Raw genomic sequence first — 10,460 nt, 5'->3', positions numbered from 1 at the left:
CTGCTAGGCTAGCTACGGGATGGTATCTGTGGATACTGCTAGGCTAGCTACGGGATCAATTATCTGTGGATACTGCTGAGCTAGCTACAGGATGGTATCTGAATACTGCTAGGCCTAGCCCCTACGGGATGGTCTCTGTGGATACTGCTAGGCTAGCTACAGGACAGGATGGTCTCTGATCTCTGTAGATACTGCTAGGCTAGCTACAGGATGGTCTCTGTGGATACTGCTAGGCTAGCTACAGGATGGTCTCTATTAATGCTGCTAGGCTAGCTACAGGATGGTATCTGTGGATACTGCTAGGCTAGCTACAGGATGGTATCTGTGGATACTGCTAGGCTAGCTACAGGATGGTCTCTATGAATACTGCTAGGCTAGCTACAGGATGGTCTCTATGAATACTGCTAGGCTAGCTACAAGGATGGTCTCTGTGGATACTGCTAGGCTAGCTACAGGATGGTCTCTATGAATACTGCTAGGCTAGCTACAGGATGGTCTCTATGAATACTGCTAGGCTAGCTACAGGATGGTCTCTGTGGATACTGCTAGGCTAGCTACAGGATGGTCTCTATTAATACTGCTAGGCTAGCTACAGGATGGTCTCTGTGGATACTGCTAGGCTAGCTACAGGATGGTCTCTATGAATACTGCTAGGCTAGCTACAGGATGGTCTCTATGAATACTGCTAGGCTAGCTACAGGATGGTCTCTGTGGATACTGCTAGGCTAGCTACAGGATGGTCTCTATTAATACTGCTAGGCTAGCTACAGGATGGTATCTGTGGATACTGCTAGGCTAGCTACAGGATGGTATCTGTGGATACTGCTAGGCTAGCTACAGGATGGTCTCTATGAATACTGCTAGGCTAGCTACAGGATGGTCTCTATGAATACTGCTAGGCTAGCTACAGGATGGTCTCTGTGGATACTGCTAGGCTAGCTACAGGATGGTCTCTATGAATACTGCTAGGCTAGCTACAGGATGGTCTCTATGAATACTGCTAGGCTAGCTACAGGATGGTCTCTGTGGATACTGCTAGGCTAGCTACAGGATGGTCTCTATTAATACTGCTAGGCTGGCTACAGGATGGTATCTGTGGATACTGCTAGGCTAGCTACAGGGTGGTCTCTATGAATACTGCTAGGCTAGCTACAGGATGGTCTCTGTGGATACTGCTAGGCTAGCTACAGGATGGTCTCTGTGGATACTGCTAGGCTAGCTACAGGATGGTCTCTGTGGATACTGCTAGGCTAGCTACAGGATGGTCTCTGTGGATACTGCTAGGCTAGCTACAGGATGGTCTCTATGAACACTGCTAGGCTAGCTACAGGATGGTCTCTGTGGATACTGCTAGGCTAGCTACAGGATGGTCTCTGTGGATACTGTTAGGCTAGCTACAGGGTGGTCTCTATGAATACTGCTAGGCTAGCTACAGGATGGTCTCTATGAATACTGCTAGGCTAGCTACAGGATGGTCTCTATGAATACTGCTAGGCTAGCTACAGGATGGTCTCTATTAATACTGCTAGGCTAGCTACAGGATGGTCTCTGTGGATACTGCTAGGCTAGCTACAGGGTGGTCTCTATGAATACTGCTAGGCTAGCTACAGGGTGGTCTCTATGAATACTGCTAGGCTAGCTACAGGATGGTCTCTGTGGATACTGCTAGGCTAGCTACAGGATGGTCTCTATGGACACTGCTAGGCTAGCTACAGGGATGGTCTCTATGGATACTGCTAGGCTAGCTACAGGGTGGTCTCTATGAATACTGCTAGGCTAGCTACAGGATGGTCTCTATGAATACTGCTAGGCTAGCTACAGGGTGGTCTCTATGAATACTGCTAGGCTAGCTACAGGATGGTATCTGTCTACTGAACACTGCTAGGCTAGCTACAGGTGGTATCTATGAATACTGCTAGACTAGCTACAGGAGGGTGGTCTCTATGAATACTGCTAGGCTAGCTACAGGGTGGTCTCTGTGGATACTGCTAGGCTAGCTACAGGATGGTCTCTATGAATACTGCTAGGCTAGCTACAGGATGGCTCTCTATGAACACTGCTAGGCTAGCTACAGGGTGGTCTCTATGGATACTGCTAGGCTAGCTACAGGATGGTATCTGTGGACACTGCTAGGCTAGCTACAGGGTGGTCTCTGTAGATACTGCTAGGCTAGCTACAGGGTGGTCTCTGTAGATACTGCTAGGCTAGCTACAGGCTGTAAACCTTCAGGCCTGCCTGATTCCTGACAACTCTCCTCCTCAGGGTTAGTTGGCGAAGGCTAATGCATTGTATTGAAGCCTTAGATACCTGACATTTGGCAAAATGTTGGTGCTCTTGAAAGGTTGCAGAGTGCAAGGTAGGCAGGGAGCTGTACTCCTCCTCCCTGTCAAATCAAATATCAGAATGGGAGGGACAAAGCAACCTGGGATTTCAACTTAACTAAATGACCAAAATGTAAACTACATGGTTAAATCCTCTCCAACATAGACACCTCTTAAATAGACTGTCACGTTCTGACCTTAGTTATTTTATTATGTCTTTGTTTTAAGTATGGTCAGGGCGTGAGTTGGGTGGGTTTGTCTATGTTCCGTTTTCTATGTTGTGTTTTGCGTTTGGCCTGGTATGGTTCTCAATCAGAGGCAGGTGTCGTTAGTTGTCTCTGATTGAGAATCATACTTAAGGTAGCCTTTTCCCACCTGGGTTTCGTGGGGTGTTTATTTTCTGTTCTGTGTTTGTATTTCACCGTTCAGGACTGTTTTCGTTTCGTTCTCGTGTTTTGTTGTGTTTTGTTCGAGTATTCGTTTTCCTTAAAAGAGATAATGAATACTTACCACGCTGCACCTTGGTCCTCCTCTCTTTCTCCCAACGACGAACGTTACATGGACATAGAATTAGAATCAGAATGGTACTGATCCAATCAAGAGAGTTATAGCAGCAGACCTGCATGACGGTACAGTGACTCCCTGATCAATTTGTGGAGCGACTGATGAGATGAGATGAATCTCTGTACGCTTGTCAGCTGTGCATCTTTACTCCTAAAGGACTGGAAGCCAAAGCTTGTATATACAAACAGAATTACAGGAGCATGACAAACCTTATACCCAATAACCAGGAGAAATCATTACTACTAAAGCAGTGAAGAAAGTTAGACAAACAGTCATGTATACAAACAGAATTACACGAGCATGACAAACCTTATACCCAATAACCAGGAAAAATCATTACTACTAAAGTGGTGAAGAAAGGGGGAGAAGAGGGAGAGGAGAGATGGGGGAGGGGCGACGACGAGGGAGAGGGGGGGACGAGAGAAGGGGAGAAGAGGGAGAGGACGGGAGAAGAGGGGAGACGGGAGTGAGGGAGACAAGAGGATGGAGAGACAAGGGGGGAGAAGAGGAGAGACGGGGGAGGGGAGACGACGAGGGAGAGGGGAGACGAGAGGACCCTGATCAGATTATTCTGGGTTAGCTGGAGCTTCCCCTTCATTAGTTTAGATAAGCCCCCAAACCAGGAAGTACTAGCATAGTCAAAATGGCATTGAATGAGGGAAGTAGCTAGCACTTTCATTGAGTCCGTATCAAGCAGCTTAACCTTCCCTAGCACTTTAGCGGCCATGCTCACACCTCCCAAGCTTCCATCAAGGATACATCCCAGGTAGCTAAAATAGGTTTTAGTAGTCAGCAACTCACACTGATTTCAGAGGACCTACTCAATGTAGGTCTGGATCCAAAAATAATTGCCTCAGTTTTCCCTAAGTGCAGAGATAGCTTATTATCTCCAAGCCATTTGCTAATGTTAGCCAGCTCTGTGCTAAGTATGCTCTCCAACACAGTTTTACTGTTGTGAGACACCAGAAGTGTAGAGTCATCCGCATAAAGAAAAAGACGGCAAGAACAAGCATCTTTCATATCGTTAATATACAATAAAAAAACAGCAGAGGCCCAAGCACGCTCCCCTGCGGAACACCACAACTAATTGGTTTTGCCTGAGACAGTGAACCATTAACCTCTACTACTTGCTCCCTTCCTGATAAATAGGACTTTACCCATCCTAGAGGGATCCTGCTTAACCCCAACCCCAGATTGGAGATTAGGAGACAAGTGGTTGACTGTATCAAAGGCCTTCTGTAGGTCAAGCAGTACCATTCCACAGAGATTTCCCTCATCAATCTCTTTCCTGATGAAGTCAGTCAAGTAAAGTAGACATGAATCAGTGGAGTTTGTTTTTCTAAAAACCTGACTGAAAATCATACATTAGACCCTGTTTGTTAACATATTCATACATTTGTTTGTGTAGAACTCTATCCATGATCTTTGATGTTACACAGAGGATAGATACAGGCCTTTAACTCCCAGGGTCAGACTTTTCCCCCTTCTTACACAGAGGATAGATACAGGCCTATAACTCCCAGGGTCAGACTTTATCCCCTTCTTACACAGAGGTATAACTTCAGCTTGTTTCATGTCCATGGGAAAGGTACCTTGTTCAAGAGAGAGAGATTAACGATTTGCGTAATACAAGGGCCAATTTGCTCAGCAGAATCTATTAGAAACCTTGCAGGAATAGTATCCAGGCCTGTGGCTTTGGGGCATTTAAACTCTGCCAGCGTACTGACTATTTTGGCTGTTGCTACCTTTACAAAAGAGAAAGAGTGTGGCTGAACCTCTAACTCTACATAATACTTCTTGACTTGGTTGCTACCATACAAACCAGAACTGCTGGGCAGCTTGCTAACCAGATTGCTGGTTAGTCTAGCAGGCTGGTCAGGCTGGTCTAGCTGACACAATAGAAGGCTAGCAGGCTGGTCAGGCTGGTCTAGCTGATCCAATAGAAGGCTAGCAGGCTAGTCTAGCTGATACAATAGAAGGCTAGCAGGCTGGTTTGAATGAGGTGATACCATAGAAGGCTAACAGGCTGGTCTGGCTGATACAATAGAAGGCTAGCAGGCTGGTCTGTCTGATACAGTAGGTTAGCAGGCTGGTCTGGCTGATCCAACAAAAGGCTAGCAGGCTGGTCTGGCTGAGGTGATACCATAGAAGGCTAACAGGCTGGTCTGATTGATACAATAGAAGGCCTGCAGGCTGGTCTGTCTAGCACGCACACACGGCACAGAGGGGAGTTGACCTGTCCACACACAATCTTCAGAGCCTCAATCCCATTACCCAGTGGGATATTGGTCTCTCTCACACAGAGCAGGCTCAACCAACCACTGCCCTGACTGCTGCTCCAGGGAATACGCTGGCTATTTGATTTTCTGAGGCCTCTCTCTTCCTGCCTGACACACACATTGAAACACGTAAACACATGAAGACACAGAGTCACACACACACATGTGCAAACATGTACCGCATACGAACAGACAAAGGCTCAGTGGTGGAAAAAGTATTCAATTGTCATACTTGAGTAAAAGTGAAGATACCTTAATAGAAAATGACTCAAGTAAAAGTCACCCAGTAAAAATACTACTTGAGTAAATGTATAAAAGTATTTGGTTTTAAATATACTTAAGTATCAAAAGTAAAATATTAAATCATTTCAAGTTCCTTATATTAAGCAAACCAGACGGCACAATTTTTTATTTTTTTATTTTATTGACGGATAGCCAGGGGAGCACTCCAACACTCCAACACTCCAACACTCCAACACTCCAACACTCCAACCCTCCAACACTCCAACACTCCAACACTCCAACACTCCAACACTCCAACACTCCAACTCTCCACCACTCCAACACTCCAACACTCCAACACTCCAACCCTCCAACTCTCAGACATAATTTACAAAAAAGCATTTGTGTTTAGTGAGTCTGCCAGATCAGAGGCAGTAGGGATGGACCAGGGATGTTCTCTTGACAAGTGTGTAAATTGGACAATTTTCCTGTCAAAATGTAAGGAGTGCTTTTGGGTGTCAGAGGCACGGAGGGGAGTTGGTATTGCTTTTATGGAATAAAAAGTTATTTTCTTGAGGAGGTCAAGTAAAAGTTGGCAAAAAATATAAATCGTAAAGTAAAGTACAGAAACCCCCAAAAATATAAATCGTAAAGTAAAGTACAGAAACCCCCAAAAATATAAATCGTAAAGTAAAGTACAGAAACCCCCAAAAATATAAATCGTAAAGTAAAGTACAGAAACCCCCAAAAATATAAATCGTAAAGTAAAGTACAGAAACCCCCAAAAATATAAATCGTAAAGTAAAGTACAGAAACCCCCAAAAATATAAATCGTAAAGTAAAGTACAGAAACCCCCAAAAATATAAATCGTAAAGTAAAGTACAGAAACCCCAAAAAATATAAATCGTAAAGTAAAGTACAGAAACCCCCAAAAAATATAAATCGTAAAGTAAAGTACAGAAACCCCCAAAAAATATAAATCGTAAAGTAAAGTACAGAAACCCCCAAAAATATAAATCGTAAAGTAAAGTACAGAAACCCCCAAAAATATAAATCGTAAAGTAAAGTACAGAAACCCCCAAAAATATAAATCGTAAAGTAAAGTACAGAAACCCCCAAAAAATTGACTTAAGTAGTACTTTAAAGTATTTTTACTTAAGTACTTTACACAACTGCAAATGCTCATTGATGCACACACACACACACACACACACGCTCTCATACAGTGCATTCGGAAAATATTCAGACCCCTTGACTTTCCCCACATTTTCTTATATTACAGCCTTATTTTAAAATGGATTAAATACTTTTTTCCCCTTATCAATCTACACACAATACTTCATAATGACATCATAATACCCCATAATGACATCATAATACCCCATAATGACATCACAACACCCCATAATGACAAAGCAAAAACTGGTTGTAAAATTATTTGATTTTTTAAAAATGTATTAAAAAATAATGATAATACATTTACATACAGAACCAGTCAAAAGTTTGACACACCTACTCCTTCAAGGGTTTTTCTTTATTTAAAAAAAACTATTTTCTACATTGTAAAATAATAGTGAAGTCATCAACACTATGAAATAACACATATGGAATCATGCAGTAATAAAAAAAAAGTGTTAAACAAATCAAAATATATTTTAGATTCTTCAAAGTAGCCACCCTTTGACTTGTTGACAGCTTTGCACACTCTTGGCATTCTCTTAACCAGCTTAATGAGGAATGTTGTTCCAACAGTCTTGAAGGAGTTCCCACATATGCTGAGCACTTGTTGGCTGCTTTTCCTTCACTCTGCGGTCCAACTCATCCCAAACCATCTGTCGTGCCCTGGCCACAGAGAGGCTTTTATTCTCTAAATTGGTTAGGGTGTGGCTAAGGTGGGCATTCTATTTTCTTTATTTCTACGATTTCTATTTCTTTGTGTTTGACTGGGTGTGGTTCTCAATCAGAGGCAGCTGTCTATCATTGTCTCTGATTGAGAATCATACTTAGGCAGCTTTTTCCCCCACCTGGGTTCGTGGGTAGTTGTTTTCTGTTTTGTGTTTCTGCACCAGACAGAACTGTTTCGTTTTGTTCCATTTAGTTATTTTGTCTCAGTGTTCAGTTTGAATAAATTACCATGAACACGTACCACGCTGCGCTTTGGTCCTCTTCTTCAGACGAACGTGACACCATCTCAGTTGGGTTGAGTTTGGGTGATTGCGGAGGCCAGGTCATCTAATGCAGCACTCCAACACACTCCTTCTTGGTCAAATAGCCCTTACACAACCTGGAGGTGTGTTGGGTCATTGTCCTCTTTGAAAAACAAACAATTGTCCCACAAAATGCAAACCAGATGGGATGGCGTATCGCTTCAGAATGCTATGGTAGCCATGCTGGTGAAGTGTGCTTTGAATTCAAAATAAATCACAGACTGTATCACCAGCAAAGCATTCCCACACCATCGCACCTCCTCCTCCATGCTTCACGGTGGAAACCACACATGCAGAGATCATCCGTTCACCTACTTTGCATCACACAAAGATACGGAGGTTGGAACCCAAAAAAATCTCAAATTTGAACTCATCAGACCGAAGGACAGATTTCCACCGGACGAATGTCCATTTCTCGTGTTTCTTGACCCAAGCAAGTCTCTTCTTATTATTGGTGTCCTTTAGTAGTGGTTGAAGGTTGAGCCTCTTCGATGATGCTATGCCATGTTTTCAGTAGTAGACCGAGCTTCAATCAAGATGGGAAGACTTGCAACCAAAATGGGCATTTGTTTCTGTAGGTGTTCAGAAATGTCTCTGGTAAAAGCAGCATTAGGGATTAGTATCCGTTTGTTTTTATGTAGGTCATTCAGCAGACACTCTTTTCCAGAAGTGACTTACAGTCAGTGCATCTGAGGTAGATAAAATCACCACCTAGTAATTCAAAAGTAAAAGCTTACTCTTATTACTGTGTAGTGTTTTATTATGGTATGTGATGTTGTGTTGCTGTGGGAACAGACCAGGGTTAGTGTTGTGTTGCAACAGACCAGGGTTAGTGTTGTGTTGCTGTGGGAACTGACCAGGGTTAGTGTCGTGTTGCTGTGGGACCAGACCAGGGTTAGTGTTGTGTTGCAACAGACCAGGGTTAGTGTTCTGTTGCTGTGGGAACTGACCAGGGTTAGTGTCGTGTTGCTGTGGGAACAGACCAGGTTTAGTATTGTGTTGCTGTGGGAACAGACCAGGGTTAGTGTGGTGTTGCTGTGGGAACAGACCAGGGTCAGTGTTGTGTTGCTGTGGGAACAGACCAGGGTTAGTGTGGTGTTGCTGTGGGAACAGACCAGGGTTAGTGTGGTGTTGCTGTGGGAACAGACCAGGGTCAGTGTTGTGTTGCTGTGGGAACAGACCAGGGTTAGTGTGGTGTTGCTGTGGGAACAGACCAGGGTTAGTGTCGTGTTGCTCTGGGAACAGACCAGGGTTAGGGTCGTGTTGCTGTGGGAACAGACCAGGGTTAGTGTCGTGTTGCTGTGGGAACAGACCAGGTTTAGTGTCGTGTCGCTACAGGCAACACGGTCAGCGTTCCGCCTGTGGTCAGATGACACTTTAAATGAGACACTTTGCCTCAGTGGGAAGTTAGGATCCACACATACGTCTTCAGAAAGATCTAGAATACTGTAAAGCCAAGATGAGAGCGCTGTTCAATGAAGCCCGACCGTGGCGACTGTACCTCCTTGTTGTCAGTTGACACGTTTCAAAAAGACACCCGTTGGTTTGTTTGTTCCAGTGTTTCTCACAGTCGAACACTTCTAGAGAACAATATAATATGTATCGTCTTTAACGTCGATAAGACGTTATTAAATGTCTGGTTCAGAATTAGAGGCAGAAATGTAAGTTTTACTCTAAAAAGTTTGATTTCAGAGTTAGACTTGTAATTAGTTAGGTTAAGTCAAAATTAGCCAAATATGGTTGTACCTGAGGAGCATGAACCTTTCTCCACATGATGTCTCACACCCTATAGCACGTTGAAATGGACTGAATATAGTGGAATGTAGACAGTACACTACCTGGAACAGTTAGCCTGTATTGCTTGTATTGATTGTGACATTATATAAGATGATTTAGTGTCTTCCATTCAAGTTCCTCCTCCCCCCGGAATGAAAATGGTATTGATCTGTAGGAGGGACGGCGGTGCAGGGATTTAGAGAATGAGGGATACTTTATAACATCTTGGCTGACTCTCTGTCTTTTTAGAGGTGATAAAAACCAGTCAAAAACCTCACCTGAGGCCAAAATGGCCGCCTATTAGCTAGAGTATACAGTGTATTCCTTTTAGCTGTGACAACGTGATGCTCAACTCCTTCTGTTGTTTCGGTGTCCTGGTTCCCAGGCTGTAACAGGGTGATGCTCAACTCCTCTGTTGTTTCGGTGTCCTGGCTCCCAGGCTGTAACAGGGTGATGCTCAACTCCTCTGTTGTTTCGGTGTCCTGGCTACCAGGCTGTAACAGGGTGATGCTCAACTCCTCTGTTGTTTCGGTGTCCTGGCTACCAGGCTGTAACAGGGTGATGCTCAACTCCTCTGTTGTTTCGGTGTCCTGGCTACCAGGCTGTAACAGGGTGATGCTCAACTCCTCTGTTGTTTCGGTGCCCTGGCTACCAGGCTGTAACAGGGTGATGCTCAACTCCTCTGTTGTTTCGGTGTCCTGGTTCCCAGGCTGTAACAGGGTGATGCTCAACTCCTCTGTTGTTTCGGTGTCCTGGCTACCAGGCTGTAACAGGGTGATGCTCAACTCCTTCTGTTGTTTCGGTGTCCTGGCTACCAGGCTGTAACAGGGTGATGCTCAACTCCTCTGTTGTTTCGGTGTCCTGGCTACCAGGCTGTAACAGGGTGATGCTCAACTCCTCTGTTGTTTCGGTGTCCTGGCTACCAGGCTGTAACAGGGTGATGCTCAACTCCTCTGTTGTTTCGGTCCCCTGGCTACCAGGCTGTAACAGGGTGATGCTCAACTCCTCTGTTGTTTCGGTGTCCTGGCTACCAGGCTGTAACAGGGTGATGCTCAACTCCTCTGTTGTTTCGGTGCCCTGGCTACCAGGC

This window comes from Oncorhynchus nerka, unplaced genomic scaffold, assembly GCF_034236695.1.
Source record: "Oncorhynchus nerka isolate Pitt River unplaced genomic scaffold, Oner_Uvic_2.0 unplaced_scaffold_1092, whole genome shotgun sequence".
In the NCBI taxonomy this organism is placed as follows: Eukaryota; Metazoa; Chordata; class Actinopteri; order Salmoniformes; family Salmonidae; genus Oncorhynchus; species Oncorhynchus nerka.
The sequence above is the reverse complement of the archived record's forward strand: the minus strand, read 5'-3'. Positions refer to the sequence as shown.